This window comes from Dasypus novemcinctus, chromosome 22 (genome assembly GCF_030445035.2).
Source record: "Dasypus novemcinctus isolate mDasNov1 chromosome 22, mDasNov1.1.hap2, whole genome shotgun sequence".
Classification (NCBI taxonomy): Eukaryota; Metazoa; Chordata; class Mammalia; order Cingulata; family Dasypodidae; genus Dasypus; species Dasypus novemcinctus.
In genome coordinates, this window is record NC_080694.1 from 43,406,371 (window position 1) to 43,423,021 (window position 16,651).

Sequence of the window (16,651 nt, forward strand, 5' to 3'; positions counted from 1 at the left end):
GGTTGGCTGGACCTATGCAGAAGCAGCCCCTTGCTGTCCTCACTTCAACTTGCTTAATTAATAGTAAAATTCCCACCCAGGGGTGGAGTTACCCACCCCTTTCTTGATCATGCAATGTATGTGCAGGTGTAATTTCCTGAACATACTAATCATACAATTATATAACCAGCTATGTGTGCTCATCCATATGCATAAAAACTAATGCATAATCAAAGCAAATGCTAAGTAGTAACTTGGGTATTTAAACAAGAGTGAAACTGCAGCACAGGGAGTTGGGTCTGAGTCACCTTAGACTGACCTTGGCTCCTTACTTCTGCAGATGTAATAAATGTGTTTGCCGAACTCTCGTGTTGAAGTTTTCTTCATGCCATCTCTGGTTATCTGTAAAGGCTCTGCCTTGAAACCTAACACCATTAACCACAATTCTCATCCACCTCTTGGTTTACTGTGCTTTCAATTCCTAGATTATTCTCCACCTGTCAACTGGCATTTACATACTTAGACTACATTTTCAACCACATACTCATTTACAAAGTAGCTTTTACTCACTATATGTTACCATCCACTCTATACCTTTCCACACTTTTACAGTGAAGCTAATTAAAACTTCTACCTACATTAAACATCAGTAGCCCATCTCAGTCCTCCTCTTATCTCCTTTAAGAATCCACCACCTACCACCAGGTCTTGAAGATATTTTCCTATAATTTCTTCTAAAAGTGTTATGGTTTTTGCTTTTATTTTTAGGTTTTTGATCCATTTTGAGTTAATTTTTGGATAAGGTGTGAGATGGGGTCCTCTTTCCTTCTTTCAGCTATGGATATCTTGTTCTTTCAACACTATTTGTTGAATGGACTGTTCTGCCTGAGCTGTGTGAGTTTGACAGTCTAGTCAAAAATCACTTGATCATACCTGTGAGGGTCTGTTTCTGAACCATCAGTTTGGTTCCATTGGCCTATGTGTCTGTCTTTATGCCAGTACCATCCTGTTTTTACCACTATAAATAGGTAATACAATTGAAAGTCTGGAGATAAGGGTTTGCTTTACCTTTTTATGATGTTTCTGGCTATTCAGGACCCCTTACCTTCCAAATAAATTTAATGATAATGTTTTCAAGTTTTTCTTTAATGCTGGTGGAATTTTTATCAGGATTGCATTAAATCTGTATATCAATTTGAGTAGAATTGACATCTTAATGATATTTAGTCTTCCAATCCATGAGCATGGAATGTTCTTCCAGTTATTTAAGCCTTTTTTGATTTCTTTTAACACTGAGTTGCAGTTTTCTGAATACAAGTGTTTTACATCATTGGTTAAGTTTATTCCTATTTGAGTTTTATCTGTCATATTTTATTTTCCCCATTCTTTTGACACATTTGGTTACTTTTATGGATATAATCTTCATTTCTAGACTCTCTTCCAGGCCTTTCTCTCCTGACTTTTCTTTGCAAGCTCTAGCACACCTTTTAGTATTTTCTGAAAATCTCATCTCTTGCTTAGAAATTCTCTCAGTTTCTGTTTATCTGTGAATATCCTAATCTCGCCCTCATTACAGTCTTGCTGGATATAAGATTCTTAGCTGGAAGTTTTTCTCTTGTAGTATCTTAAATATATCAGACCACTGTCTTCTTGCCTCCATGGTTTCTGGTGAGAAATCAGCACTCTGTCTTATTGGATATCCCTTATATGTTATGCATTGCTTTTCTCTTGCTGCTCTCAGAATTCTCTCTTTGTCTTTGACATTTGACATTCTGATGAGTATGTGCCTTGGAGTTGGTCTATTTGGATATTTTTGGATGGGAGTACCTTGTGCTTCTTGGACATGGATATCTATGTCCTTCAATAGGATTGGGAAATTTTCTACCGTTATTTCTTTATTTTTTTTTTAAAGATTTATTTATTTATTTCTCCCCCCCCCCCCACCCATTATTTCTTTAAATATTCCTTCTGCCCCTTTTCCTTTCTTTTCTTCTGAGAAACCCATGACACATATGTTTGCATGCCTTTGGCTGTCATTTAGTTCCCTGAGACCTTGTTCATTTTTTCCCATTCTTTTCTTCTTCTGTTCTTTTGTATGTTCACTTTCAGAGGCCATTTCTTCAAGCTCACCAATCCTTTCTTCTGCCTCCTCAAATCTGCTTTTACATGATTCCAATGTTTTTTAATTTCATTGATTGCACCTTTCATTCCCATAATATCTGCTATTTTTCTACATATGCTTTCAAATTCTTCTTTGTGCTCATCCAATGTCTTCTTAATATCCTTAATCTCTTTAGCCATCTCATTGAATTAAGGAGATTTGTTTGAACATGCATGATTAGTTGTCTCAACTCCTTTATGTCATCAGGAGGCTTACCTTGTTCCTTTAACTGGGCCTTAGCCTCCTGTTTCTTGGTGTGGATTGCAATTTTTTGTTGGTGTCTTTGCATCTGGCTTACTAGAGTATTTTTTCTGGGTGCAGTTTTTCTCTTTAGTTTAGGGTTTCCTGCCCTTTCTCCCTTGCTGGTTGTGCAGTAGGAGCCAAGATTGTAATTGGTGCTATAAGCTGTGGAGGCTTAAGCTGCCCTCATTGTGCCAGGGACCAATGAAGCTTCTCCCAACTTTCTCCTTTGCCAGGGGTAGGGACAGAGTCGCAGCTGTGTGGAATAATCCAAGTCGCACAGGCCTAGACTGTAGTTGCCCAGAGAGACTGATGAGGCTTCATGCCCCTTTTCCACCTGCCTGGGACAGGGATGGAGCTGCAGATGTGGACAGCAATCTCTGCAGTGTGGGTCCAAGATGACCACGGTTGCCCCAGTAGTCTTCTGATTTTCAGTCTGTGCCAGCCAAATGTACCTGCAGTTACCCGGATAGGCTGGTGCAGGGCCCACCAGCCTCCTCCCTGCCAGAGGTGGGGCTGAACCCTAGTATAGGGCTGCAGAACAATCTGGGTGAAAGAAACTGGTTCCTACTGTCTCCCCCTCAGGCTGGAGGCAGTCAAAATGGGGGCCACCAGCCTCTTTCCAACTTGGGCAGATTCACACCCCAGCTGTTCCCAGGGTTATATCTTAATCAGCTGAGTCTACCAATCAGTAGCCAAAATAAGCCATTAACCATCTCCTCATCCCCTGTTCTTGGGAAATGGAGCTTCCAATTCCAGCCACAGAATAGCTCCTGGGGCAGCTCCTGCTGCCAGGGTATTATGATCACTGGCCTCCGCAGCTTGGCTGGTATTTTCCCAGAGAGGCTGGTGCAGGACCCTGCAGCTTCCTCCCTGCTGGAGGTGGGCTCTAGGCTGGAGCTGCAATCTGACCTGGATGGAAAGAAGCCAGTCCCCACCAGCACTGGGATTTTCAGTCCGCCCTGCTTCCCCTTGTGCCAGGCACAGAGTTAAGATGGCAGTTCCTGGCCTCTTTCTGCCTTGGACAGACTCAAACTTCAGCTGCTCTCAGGATTATACTTTAGACCACTGAATTTATTCATCAGTAGTTGAAGTTGGTGCCCAAACATCTCTTCCTCCCCCATTTTGGGGAAGTGGAGCTTTCAATTCCAGCCACGGAACAGCTCTGGAGGTGGCTTGCGCCTCCAGTGGAGGATGGGTACTGGCCTCCATGGCATGGAGTGCTCTACTCCATGAGTTTTCTCTGCAGATGGGCCGTCTCTTCCTTCCATTCCTTCAAGGATGTGGCAGGATGCTCTTCTGGTCTCCTGGAGCCCCCAAACAGGTGTTTCAGCTAGCTCCAGATAGCTCTGGGTGCTTACTAATTACCCTATAGCAGGAGCTACTTTAGGAGCTCCTTACTCCACCACCATCTTGCTGGTTGTCCTTCTAGTGCACTTTTAATTTATCTCTTGGGATAACATTCATGCCACAATTAGAGAAAAAGTTTAAAATGTGAGTTTTAAGCTTCACATCTCTGTAAGAGGGAGCACAGAAGAGAATGATATAGGATGACTGATAAAATATCATCTCCTGAGATTGTTGGGAGGAGGGAAGAAAGACAGATGAAATGGTTCCTGATTTCACTATGGAATGTGAGAGAGAGGCTATGAGAAGAAGAGGGAATAAAAATACTTAAAAAGGGAAATCTGGGAGCATGACACAGCTTCCTCTACTTTACAATTTTTCCCAGTCTGACACACACACACGCACACATACACACACAATGGTGAATGCTATTCACCTTCAACTTCAAATATTTTACCTATGATAGTTGGTTTCTAGAGCTGACAGTCATCAATTTCTTTTCTCCCTGTGAGCTCATCAAGTTGTGGAATCTATTCCCTGCCATCTTAAAGCTGGTCTCATATCTGGATGTGTAGTAACCAATGGCTGTGGTAGCATAATCATGAGCCAGTTTTGAGTCTAGGTTTTAAGAGGACTGGCAGCCTCTGTTTTTGCTTGAGGAAGCCAGCTGCCATGCGGTAGGAAAGCTTGAGCTTATTACTGAATTACAAGAGATAACAGCCACGTGGAGGAACATCAAGGTACCACACAAGTGAGTGATGCCTTCTTAGACCCTCCGCTCAGCCCAGCTACCAACTAAATTCAGTTAAGAGAGTGACTTGAGCTGATACCACACAGAGCAGAACGAACACCCAGCTGATACCTGCCATAATCCCGGACCCCGTGATGTGGCAATAATAAAATCCAGACTCATTTTTAGTTCTTTTTAAAAAATGTTTTAGAATTTTCCACAACATGTCCCCTTATTGTTTGTACCCAGGTTTAACTGTTCACCTCCACCACTGATATACAACTGGATGCGAGTGAAAAACTTGAAATTATATAGCTTTAGCTTTCCTCCTTTCTAGTAATTCAGGATTATAAAAACTTCACTAGGGAAGCGGACTTGGCCCAGTTGTTAGGGTGTCCGCCTACCACATGGGAGGTCCGCGGTTCAAACCCCGGGCCTCCTTGACCCGTGTGGAGCTGGCCCATGTGCAGTGCTGATGTGCATAAGGAGTGCTCCCCGCATAGGGGAGCCCCACGTGCAAGGAGTGCACCCTGTAAGGAGAGCTGCCCAGTGCAAAAGAAAGTGCAGCCTGCCCAGGAATGGTGTCGCACACATGGAGAGCTGACACAACAAGATGATGCAACAAAAGAAACACAGATTCCCGTGCCGCTGACAACAGAAGCAGACAAAGAACACACAGCAAACAGACACAGAGAACTGACAATTGGGGGGGAGGGGAGATAAATAAATAAATAAATAAATAAATAAATAAATAAATAAATAAATAAATAAAAAGAACTTCACTAGGTAATTATGGAGACTAGCAATAGTAATTTTTCTATGTTCTTTCAAATAACTGTTTCATTGTAGTAGATGTTGAGAGAGGTTCAATTATTTGCATATGGAAAGGCCAGGACTCAGTAATAATTTTGGGAAGAAAAAGAGAATTTATTTATGACCAGCTGGGCTCTGGACCTTTCTGTTCAAAACCTGAGCCCCAAATAAGATTTTCGAGTTCCTTATATACAGAGGAAGAGTTAATAGGTCCTTTGTTTCAGTGCCCAATAAGTTTGAATTAACACAAATCCTCTACATTCTAGGTAAGCTTTTAGCATGAACTTCATACATTCCATGTAAGATTTTAACACATTTGGTTTGCATTTTACCTGAATATTTAAAGTTTATAGAGTTTACATTGCTTAATTGTTCTTCTGGGCCTGGAGTTGTTGCCATGGTTACCAAGGACAGGGCTGCAGCTCTCACACAACTCAGGTTATCTACAAAGACATGAACAGTCCCCACCCATAGCCTACATCATTATCAAATATAGTTTATGCCTTTTTAGTTGTTCTCTCCAAGATTTCAGATATTCAGGATCTACTAGCATTTTTATTCATTGAAACAAATCTTGTATTTTTTTTATTCAAATTTTAAAATGTCTTGTGTATTGTGGAAGAAGACAGTAGGGTTGTTATATCTTTGGTTGAAATGGAATGCAAACCTGTGCCTAGTTATACAAACAGGTGCCCAAAGCATTGTTTCTGGGCTTAGCCAGATGACACTCTTAGGAGATGGAATCAGAAGTCTGCCATTCAGCCTTAGGAGAAAAGAAAACTTGCTGAGATAATGTGTTAATTAATCTGCCTCTTTAGGAATTGTCAATGTTTTCATTCTTTCATCTAGCTTCCTCTCAAACAAGATTTCAAGAGAAGGCTACTCATGACAATTGAGGAGGCATATGCACGTAAGTGCTTCAATCATCTGCACCCATTTTGTGGAATGATAGATATGTTTTCCCAAGCTAAGAACTGGTAAATGGAGTAATGGGGAGAAAGAAGTGAGGCTGGCTAGTTTAGGGAATGAAAAGAGGAATCTGGGACCTGGCAGAAAACCATGGCCATGAAACATGTGGCCATGGAATTTACCTACTGGAACCCCTGCAAAAATTTCTGTTGACCATCTGGGATCAAGGAAAAGCCCCAGGTATTCTCAAAAGGCCTTATCATTGACCCCCCCACCCCATGAATTGATGGGTGGGGTAATCAACTAAAAGAGCTAACAACCGGGACCCCTCCCCTGAACATTAGCCAGCAGGGGGAATAATTAATGTTTAAAAAGCAGTGCAGAAGCAAAATCATCCCTTTTTTCCCTTCTCTGCCTGGACCAGCTCACAAGTATACCTGGGACCCAAAATCTGTTATTTTCTCTCATTTCTATTCTCTTTTCTCATTCCCTTAATAAACTACTGGCCTAACTAAACGGGCATGTTCTTAAATTCTTTTATGTAACATAACCAAGAACCTAGAGGAAATCCAGTGACAGAAGACTTCCCAAAATGCATAAAAAAATAAAATACCTGCTATCACATTGCCCCTATTATGAACATTAAAGTTACAGTCATTGCATTTCACATGGAATAAGTTCTTTTGCTACTGACCTATATTTATCAATACCAAGGTCCTCTAATTTCCTCAGCTGATAGGAGTTTTGGCTTCTAAGTCGTGAGTCTGCTTCTGGGCTTGCCCAAGGTTGAAGAGAGCCACTTTACATTCTTGCTCAAAGTTACATCCCTTTTTTGCCCAGCTTGAATCCACATACAGCGACTTATCAAAAGAATAGAAGGGCCCAGTTCCCTGTCCTAACTCAGGACAGCTCTGAAGGGCCATCCCACCTTTGGAGGATCAAATGTGTCCTTGTCACATTGCCCAGTCTTGCTCCTTCACCCCCTCACAATGTGGATCCCAATAGCACTCACCAGTTAATTTTCTGCACAGAACTTTCATCTCAGAGTTTGCTTCCTGGGAGAATCTGATCCTTGACAAAGATATTCAGGTAGCTTTAAAAAACATTTTATTATGGAAAAGTCCAAAATTTCAAGCAAATGAACTTCCATACGCATATACCCATTGCCTAGCTTTAAAAAGATCACCTCATGGCACACCTTGTTTCATCTAACCCCTCTCTCATTCCCCCTAATCACTACCCCACCCTAGAAGATTTTAAAGCAGATCCCAGATATTATAAGTTCTAATCTGTAAAAATATCAGGATGAATCCTTGAAAGATACTGGCTCTGAGTAAGAACCAGCAAGATGGCAGTAGAGTAAGGAGCTCCTAGAGTCAGCTCCTGCTACAGGGCAGTTAGTGAACACCCAGAGCTCTCTGGAGCTAGCTGAAGCACCTGCCTCTGGGCTCCAGGAGACCAGACGAGCATCCTGCAATGTCCTTGAAGGAGTGGAAGGAGGAGACTGCCCGTCTGCAGAGAAGACTCATAAGTAGAGCACTCCACACTGCAGAGGCCGGTGCCCATCCTCCACTGGAGGCACAAGCCGCCTCAGGAGCTGCTCCGTGGCTGTAATTGAAAGCTCCACTTCCCCAAAACGGGGGAAGAAGAGACGATTGGGCACCAATTTCAGCTATGATGAGGAAACTCAATGGGCTACAGTAGAATCCTGAGAACAGCTAAAGTTTGAGCCTGTCCAGGTCAGAAAGAGGCCAGGAGCTGCCATCTTAACTCTGCGCCTGGCACGAGGGGAAGCAGGGCGGATTGAGGATCCCAGTGCTGGTGGGGACCGGCTTCTTCCATCCAGGTCAGATTGTAGGTCTAGCCTAGGTCCCAGTGCCACCTCTACCAGGAGGAAGCTTCGGGGACCTGCGCCAACCACTCTGGGAAATTACCGCCCAAGCCTCGGAGGTCGGTGATCATCCTGCTCTGGCAGCTCGAGCCGCCCCAGGAGCTGCTCTGTGATGGGAATTGGAAACTCCATTTCCCAGAAACAGGGGAGGAGGAGATGGCTGGCTGCTGATTTCAGCTACTGATTGGTAGACTTGGCTGGCTAAGAGATAACCCTGGGAACAGGGGGCTGTAAACCAGCCTGCCAGAAAGAGGCCAGTAGCCACCATTCTGACTCCACCCCCAGCCTGAGGGGAAGCCGGGCTGACTGAAACTCTCAGTATCCCCAGGTACCAGTTTGTTTCAGCAGATCAGCCTGCAGCCCAAGCCTAGGCTTCAGCCCTGCCTCTGGCAGGGAGGAGGCTGAGGAGCCCTACACCAGCCTATACAGGTAATTGCAGGTAACTTTTGCTGCCATAGACTGAAAATTAGAAGTCTACCAGGGCAACCGGACCTGCACTGCATAGATTGCTGCCCACACCTGCAGCTCCATCCCTGCCCCAGGCAGGGGAGAAAGGGATGTGAAACCTCATCAGTCTCTCTGGGCAACTACAGTCTAGGCCTGTGCGACTTGGATTATTCCACACAGCTGTGACTCTGTCCCTTCCCCTGGCAAAGGAGAAAGCTGGGAGAAGCTTCATTGGTCTCTGGAGCAAAGATGGCAGCTTGAGCCTCCACACCTTATAGCACCAATTACAGTCTTGGCTCCTATTGCACAACCAGCAAGGGAGAAAGGGCAGGAAGCCCTAAACTAAAGAGAAAAACTGCACCCAGAAAAACACTCTAGTAAGCCAGATGCAAAGACACCAACAAAAAATTACAGTCCACACCAAGAAACAGGAAGCTATGGCCCAGTTAAAGGAACAAGATAAGCCTCCAGATGACATAAAGGATTTGAGACAACTAATCATTCATGTTCAAACGAACCTCCTTAATAAATTCAATGAGAAGGCAAAAGAGATTAAGGATATTAAGAAGACATTAGATGAGCACAAAGAATTTGAGAGCATATGTAGAAAAATAGCAGATATTATGGGAATGAAAGGTGCAATCAATGAAATTTTAAAAACATTGGAATCATATAAAAGCAGATTTGAGGAGGCAGAAGAAAGGATTAATGAGCTTGAAGAAATGGCCTCTGAAAGTAAACATACAAAAGAACAGATGAAGAAAAGAATGGAAAAAATTGAACAAGGCCTCAGGGAACTAAATGCCAGCAAAAGGTGTGCAAACATACGTTTCATGGGTTTCCCAGAAGGAGAAGAGAAGGGAAAAGGGGCAGAAGGAATATTTAAAGAGATAATGGTAGAAAATTTCCCAACCCTATTGAAGGACATAGATATCCATGTCCGAGAAGCACAAGGTACTCCCATCCAAAAATATCCAAATAGACCAACTCCAAGGCACATACTCATCAAAATGTCAAAGGTCAAAGACAAAGAGAGAATTCTGAGAGCAGTAAGAGAAAAGCAACACATAACATATAAGGGATATCCAATGGAGACAAGAAGACAGTGGTTGATATATTTAAGACACTACAAGAAAAAAACTTCCAGCCAAGAATCTTATATCCAGCAAGGCTGTCTTTCAAAAATGAGAGTGAAATTAGAATATTCACAGATAAACAGAAACTAAGAGAATTTCTAAGCAAGAGACCAGAATTTCAAGAAATACTAAAGGGTGTGCTAGAGCTTGAAAAGAAAAGACAGGAGAAAGGGGCCTGGAAGAGAGTCTAGAAATGAAGATTGTATAAATAAAAGTAACTAAAAGTGTCAAAAGAGTGGGGAAAATAACATATGACAGATAAAACTCAAATAGTCAGGAATAAACTTAACCAATGATGTAAAGCACTTGTGTTTAGAAAACTGCAACTCTATGTTAAAAGAAATCAAAAAAGGCTTAAATAACTGGAAGAACAACCATGCTCATGGATTGGAAGACTAAATATCATTAAGATGTCAATTCTACTCAAATTGATAAACAGATTTAATGCAATCCTGATAAAGATTCCACCAGCATTAAAGAAAATCTTGAAAACATGATCATTAAATTTATTTGGAAGGGTAAGGAGTCCTGAATAGCCAGAAACATCATAAAAAGGAAAAGCAAACCCTTATCTCCAGACTTTCAATTGTATTACCTATTTATAGTGGTAAAAACAGGATGGTACTGGCATAAAGACAGACACATAGGCCAATGGAACCAAACTGATGGTTCAGAAACAGACCCTCCCATGTATGGTCAAGTGATTTTTGACTAGACTGTCAAACTCACAAAACTCGGGCAGAAGAATTCATTCAAGACATGGTGCTGAAAGAATTGGACATCCATAGCTGAAAGAAGGAAAGAGGACCTCTATCTCACACCTTATCCAAAAATTAACTCAGAATGGATCAAATACCTAAAAATAAAAGCAAAAACCATAAAACTTCTAGAAGAAATTATTGGAAAATATCTTCAAGACCTGGTGGTAGGTGGTGGATTCTTAAAGGAGATAAGAGAAGGACTGAGTGGACTACTGATGTTTAATGTATATAGAAGTTTTAATTAGCTTTACTGTAAAAGTTTGGAAATGTATAGAGTGGATGGTAACATAGTAACAGCTAGTTTATAAATGGGGATATGACTGAAGTGGTAGTGTATTTATGTAAATGCCAATTGACAGAATGCTTGAGAATAATCTAGGAACTGGATAGCACAGTAAACTAAGAAGTGGGTGAGAATTGTGATTGATGATACAGATGCAAGAGTAAGTGTGTCCTTTGTTAGCTAGAACAAATGTATATCACTACTGCAAGTTGTTGGGAATGTGGAGAAGCATGGGAAAATACAGCTGGGGTGACCTATGAACTGTGGTTAGTAGTAATAATAATAATTTGCATCTATGCAAAAGATGTACTGTGTTGATACTGAGGCAGTATGGAAAATGTGAGCCAAATGGACACTATGGACATGGTAATAATCAGATGATATTATTTTATCTGTAGCAAATGACACACCACATTGTGATGTGTTGATGGAGGGGTGTTGTTTGGGAATTCTGCACATGTGCATGATTGTTTTATAAGTTTACAACTTCTGTCATAAAAATATATTTAAAAATAATAATAGGGTGGGTTGGGGGAAAAACACACCAAATGTAAGATGGGGACTATGATTAGTAGTAAGATTTTGACAGTGTTCTTTCACAGTTTGTAACGGACATCTCATGACAATGTGGGGTGTTGGTGGAGGGTTGATGTGTGGGACCCCTGTGTGATGTTGTACATGTTTGCTTTGTAGGTTCACAACTTTTACTATACACTTAGTTGTTTATGTATGTTCATATATAAATGATATAAAAATAATTGGAATGGTTGGGGGAAAAATACTTTGTTTAGTAGTAATATTTTGACAGTGCTCTTTGCTCATTAGTTAAAAAGTTCTAAAAACAATGCAGGTTATTGGTGGTAGGATGAGATGTTATATATGTTTGTTTGATGTTACATATGTTTGTTTTATAAGTTCAACTATTAAACACTTATTGTTTATGTATGTTTAAGTGTGAGTGATATATTTCAATAAATTAAATTTTAAAAAAAGATACTGGCTCTTTTTGAAAACTATAACCATAAAACCTTAGCACCATGAATAAAGTCAGTGTTCAATTGGTTTGAATCAAGATCTATGCATGATCTTATGCATTGTAATTGATTTGTATGTCTTTTAATTCTCTTTTGATCTATAGACTCTCTCTCTTCCACAGTTTTTAAACAGGATACATTCCAACTTTTATGATTACAGTGCTAAGAGGTTAGTCTCAAAGGCTTGTGGTGTTAAATATAATACTAATGATAGCTGTCTTTGGAGGCCTTTTATGAGCCGGGAACTGTACTGTACTTTACATATATCATCTCATTTAATCCTTACAACAATCCAGTGAGTTAGGTATTATCAGCCCCATTTTATAGACAAAAAACTGAGTGTTAGAAAAATGATGTAATTTGCCAAGGAATGTATAATTAATAAGAAACAGAGCTCAGAGTCAAAAATCACATCAGTCTGATTCCAAAGTCCATGTTCTCAACCTGTAGCTCTCCGGCTTAGGTAAACGTGTTAAGAAAAATTAATGCCATGCTGAGCATGAGCTATGTTTTTCTCAGCAACTTTATGGGTGTTTGAGATATTTCTTCACTTGAAAAAGGAAATGTAATATCATAAAATGACCAAGTCAATCTAAATCAACAAACAATTATCATGTACCTCTTAGAACACAGAGCCGGGGGAGGAGCTGGGCAAAATCATCAGATTTTTGACCACTGCCTTCCAAACACAATCTAGGGGTTTGGGTAGAGGGAGACAGGTAGTATGGGGAGTCAAATGGTACTTACATGCAAAAGGACTTTTTGTTTTTTAGTGTTTCAAGTGTTTTATCTGAGTATTAGATAGGTTTTGAATTAACACATACTCTTCAGGTAAGCTTGAATCAACACATATCCTCCACATTCCAGGTAAGCTTGAATTAACATTTAGCTTACACACACAGCCCAGGTTATTTATGAAGAAACACACAGCCACCCCCTCTCCCCCCCCCCCACACACACAGCCCATATCAGTAGATACATAAGCAGATTCCCTGAAACATGGACTGTGGTGAATGCTCTATTAGAGTTACAGTCAAAGAGTGATGGGGAACAGAGAGAAAATAATTTGAAGTCATCAGAGAAAGCCTGTTGGAGAATGTGGGAGCTGAGAGACCTTGGAGTGATGAGTAAGATATTAGCAAACAAAATGTAGGTGGATGGGGAGTGAAGAGGGTGCATATTAAAGTATAATGCCTCATTCTAATGAAGTTTATTTGTGGCTTCTGTTTCCATCTGAATTCACAAAGCATTGCAGCTTTGTCTACAGCTCAGCACTTTGCAATGTAGGCAGGTGGTAAGTAACCCCTACTCCTGCCTTTACTGTGGTTACCAGGCAGGATACAGGTTGGGGTGGGGATATTAAGGGCATCTTGACTTTCCAGGGTAGTATTTGGATCACTGGCAGCCCTGGTGCTTGGGTTGTGAACTGCCTTTGATTATACCACCCTGTTCTCTGACATAACATATCTGCTGTAGTTTGCTAAAGTCTGAAAAAGTGATGTACCAGAAATGGGATGACTTTTACAACAGAGATATATTAGTTTAAAAGCTCACAATTTCAGCTCTAAGAGTTAGCTACAGGACAATTAGTTATCAACCAGAGATATCTAAATCACCTGTTTGGGGGGGCCAGGATACCAGAAGAGCATCCTGCAACATACTTGGAAGCATGGAAAGAGGAGACTGCCCATCTACAGTGAAGATTCCTGAGTAGAGCACTCCATGTCACAGAGGCTGTTGTCCATCCTCCACTAGCAGTGTAAACTGCCTAGGGAGCTATTTCCTGGCTGGAGCTGAAAGCTCTGTTTTCCAAAAATAGGGGAGGAAGAGACCTCCCCCACTGATTGCAGTTGGGTACCACTGATTGCAGCTACTGATTAGTAAAATTGGATGGCTAACATCCAATCCTAAGAACTGCTGAAGTTTGAACCTGTCCAAGTTAAAAAGAGGTCGGTAGCCTCCATTTTAACTCTGCCCCTGGCACGAGGGGAAGCAGGGCTTATTAAAATCACAGTGAAGGTAGGCAACAGCTTCTTTCCAGGCAGGTTGGATTTCATCCCTAGCCTAGGCTCCGGCCCCACATTTGGCAGGGAGGATGCTGGGGTGGGGGGATCTGCACCAACCTCTCCAGGCAACTTCAGTTGCTTTTGACCCACACAGACTAGATTGGTGGGCAATTTTATAGATACATCTCCACCCACAATAGGATAGGTGGGAGGTGGTCTTTCCTCAACCTCTCTGGGCAACTGCAGGTGCTTTCAGCCTGCATGGATTAGAATGTTGGGCAATCCTGTGGACCCATCCTCACCCCTAACAGGGCAGAAAGGATAATGCTCCCTCAGCTCTCTGGGCAAGTGCAGCAGCTTTCACCCTACATGAACTAGGCTGTTGGACACATCTCTGACTCCATCCCCAACCCTGACAGCACAGGAGGAGGGATAGTGTACCCTCTGCCACTCCAGGTAGTTTTGGTCTGCACAGACTAGATTGCTGGGCACACCAGAGGCTCCATTCCCACCCCTGGCAGGGGAAGAGAGAAGCTGGTGCTACATCACATCAGTCTACCAAGGCAACTGTGGTCAGTTTTGACTCACACAGCTTAGTTTGCTGGTTAAACCTGTGGATCCATCCCCACCCCAGGCAGGCTTCAATCCCTAGTACCTCCTAAGATAGCAAACAAATGAAGGAAAAAAAACAACTTTCATTGAGGAGTAGATGTTGCTCAGTGGGTGAGCACCCTGTTTCCCATTTACAAGGTACTAGGTTCAAACCCCAGTGCTTCCTAAAACAAACAAACAACAAACTACTGGAGATATATAACAACAGCAGATTTAAAGAGGCAGAAGAAAGAATCTATGAGTTAGAAGACAAGGAAGTTCTCTGAAAGTGAACATACAAAAGAACAGATAAAGAAAAGAATGGGAAAAAATTGACAGGGTCTCAGAGAACTAAATGGCAGCAGGAAATGTAAAAACATGTTTCATGGGTGTACCAGAAGGAGAAGAGAGGGAAAAGGGGTAGGAGGAATATCTGAGGAAATAATAGTAGAAAATTTCCCAACCCTATTGAAGTACATAGATATCTGTGTCCAAGAAGCACAATGTACTCCTATCCAAATAAATCCAAATAGACCTACTTCAAAACACATACTAATCCCAATGTCAAACACCAAAGATAAAGAGAGAATCCTAAGAGCAGCAAGAGAAAAGAGATTTGAAACATACACAGGAAACCCAAAGTATTAGTCAGCCAAAGGGTCCTGATGCAAAATACCAGAAATGTTAGCTTTTATAAAGGGCATATATTTGGTGTAGAAGTTTAGTTACCAGGCCAGAAAGCATAAGTTACTTCTCTCACCAAAGTCTGTTGCCATGTGTTGGAGCAAGATGGCTGCCAAAGTCTGTGAAGGGTTCAGGCTTCCTGGGTTCCTCTCTTCCCAGGGCTTGATCCTCTCCGGGCTCAGCCGCTGTGCTCCCTCCACAAGGTCAGCTATGGACTATAAGGCAAATGGCTCATCTCTCTTCCAAAGGACTCTGCTGTGTCCAATTGAGCCATATCTGCTACTCTGTGTTTACTTCCCAGGCTCCAGAGTAAAAAACTCCAAACTCCCTTCTCTGCATTGTGGTTTCTCTGTGTGTCCCTGCCCATCAAGGGGGTGGGGACTCAACATCCTACTGATGTGGCCCAGTCAAAGCCTCAATCATTATTTAATTAAGTAAAAGTGAAACCTCTGAATCCAGTATAATATAATATGCCCAGAGGAACAAACCAGTTTACAAACATAATCCAATAGCTATTTTTGGAATTCATAAATGATATCAAATTTCTACACCCAATAAGATTAAGTGCTGATTTTCTCATCAGAAACTTTGAAGGCTGGAATGCAGTGTATGACATATTTAAGATACTGCAAGAGAAAAACTTCCAGCCAAGAATCTTATATCCAGCAAGACTGTCTTTCAAAAATGAGAGAGAGTTCACAGTATTCATAAAAAATAAAATAAAAAAAAACAAAACAGAGAGTTTGTAACCCAGAGACCAGCTTTGCAGTAAATACTAAAGGGAGTGCTACAGCTTAAAAAGAAAAGACAGAAGAAAGAAGTCTGGAAGAGAATCTAAAAATTAATATTATATCAGTAAAAGTAACTAAAGGTATAAAAAGTGATGAAAACAAGATATGACAGATAAAACCCAAAGATCATAATGGGTGAAGTAAGAACTGCCTTTGAAATAATAATTGAATTTTAATGGATTAAACTCCCTAACCAAAAGACACAGACTGGTGGAATGCATAAGAAAATTTAAGCCATCTATATGCTGTCTACAAGAGACTTATCTTACACTCAAGATACCAATATATTGAAAGTGAAAGGCTGGAAAAAGATATTCCACACATGCAGTAACAAAACAAAACAAAACAAAAAACTGGAGTAGCTATACTTATATCACATGAAATAGACTTTAAAAGCAAAACTGTTATTAGAGACAAGGAAGGTCATGATATACAAATAAAAAGGGCAATTCACCAGAAAGAAATAGCAATAATAAATGTATTATTATTGTAATATATAGTAATGTAAATGGCATTGCACACACAGAGAGCTGATGCAGAAAGATGACACAACAAAAAAGAGACACAAATTCCAGGTGCCACTGACAAGAATGCAAGTGGGGAAGAAAAACACACAGCAAATTGACACAGAGAGCAGACGACTGGGGACGGGGGAGAGAAATAAAAAAAAAAAAAAAAGGACCTAAGTGATGCAGTGAAAGCAGTCCTGAGAGGGATATTTATATTCCTCAATGCTTACATTAAAAAAAAGAAATAAGAGCTAAAATCAATGATGTATCTATACAGTTAGAGGAACTAGGAAAAGAAGAGCAAACTATGCCCAAAGCAAGTAGAATGAATGAAATTAC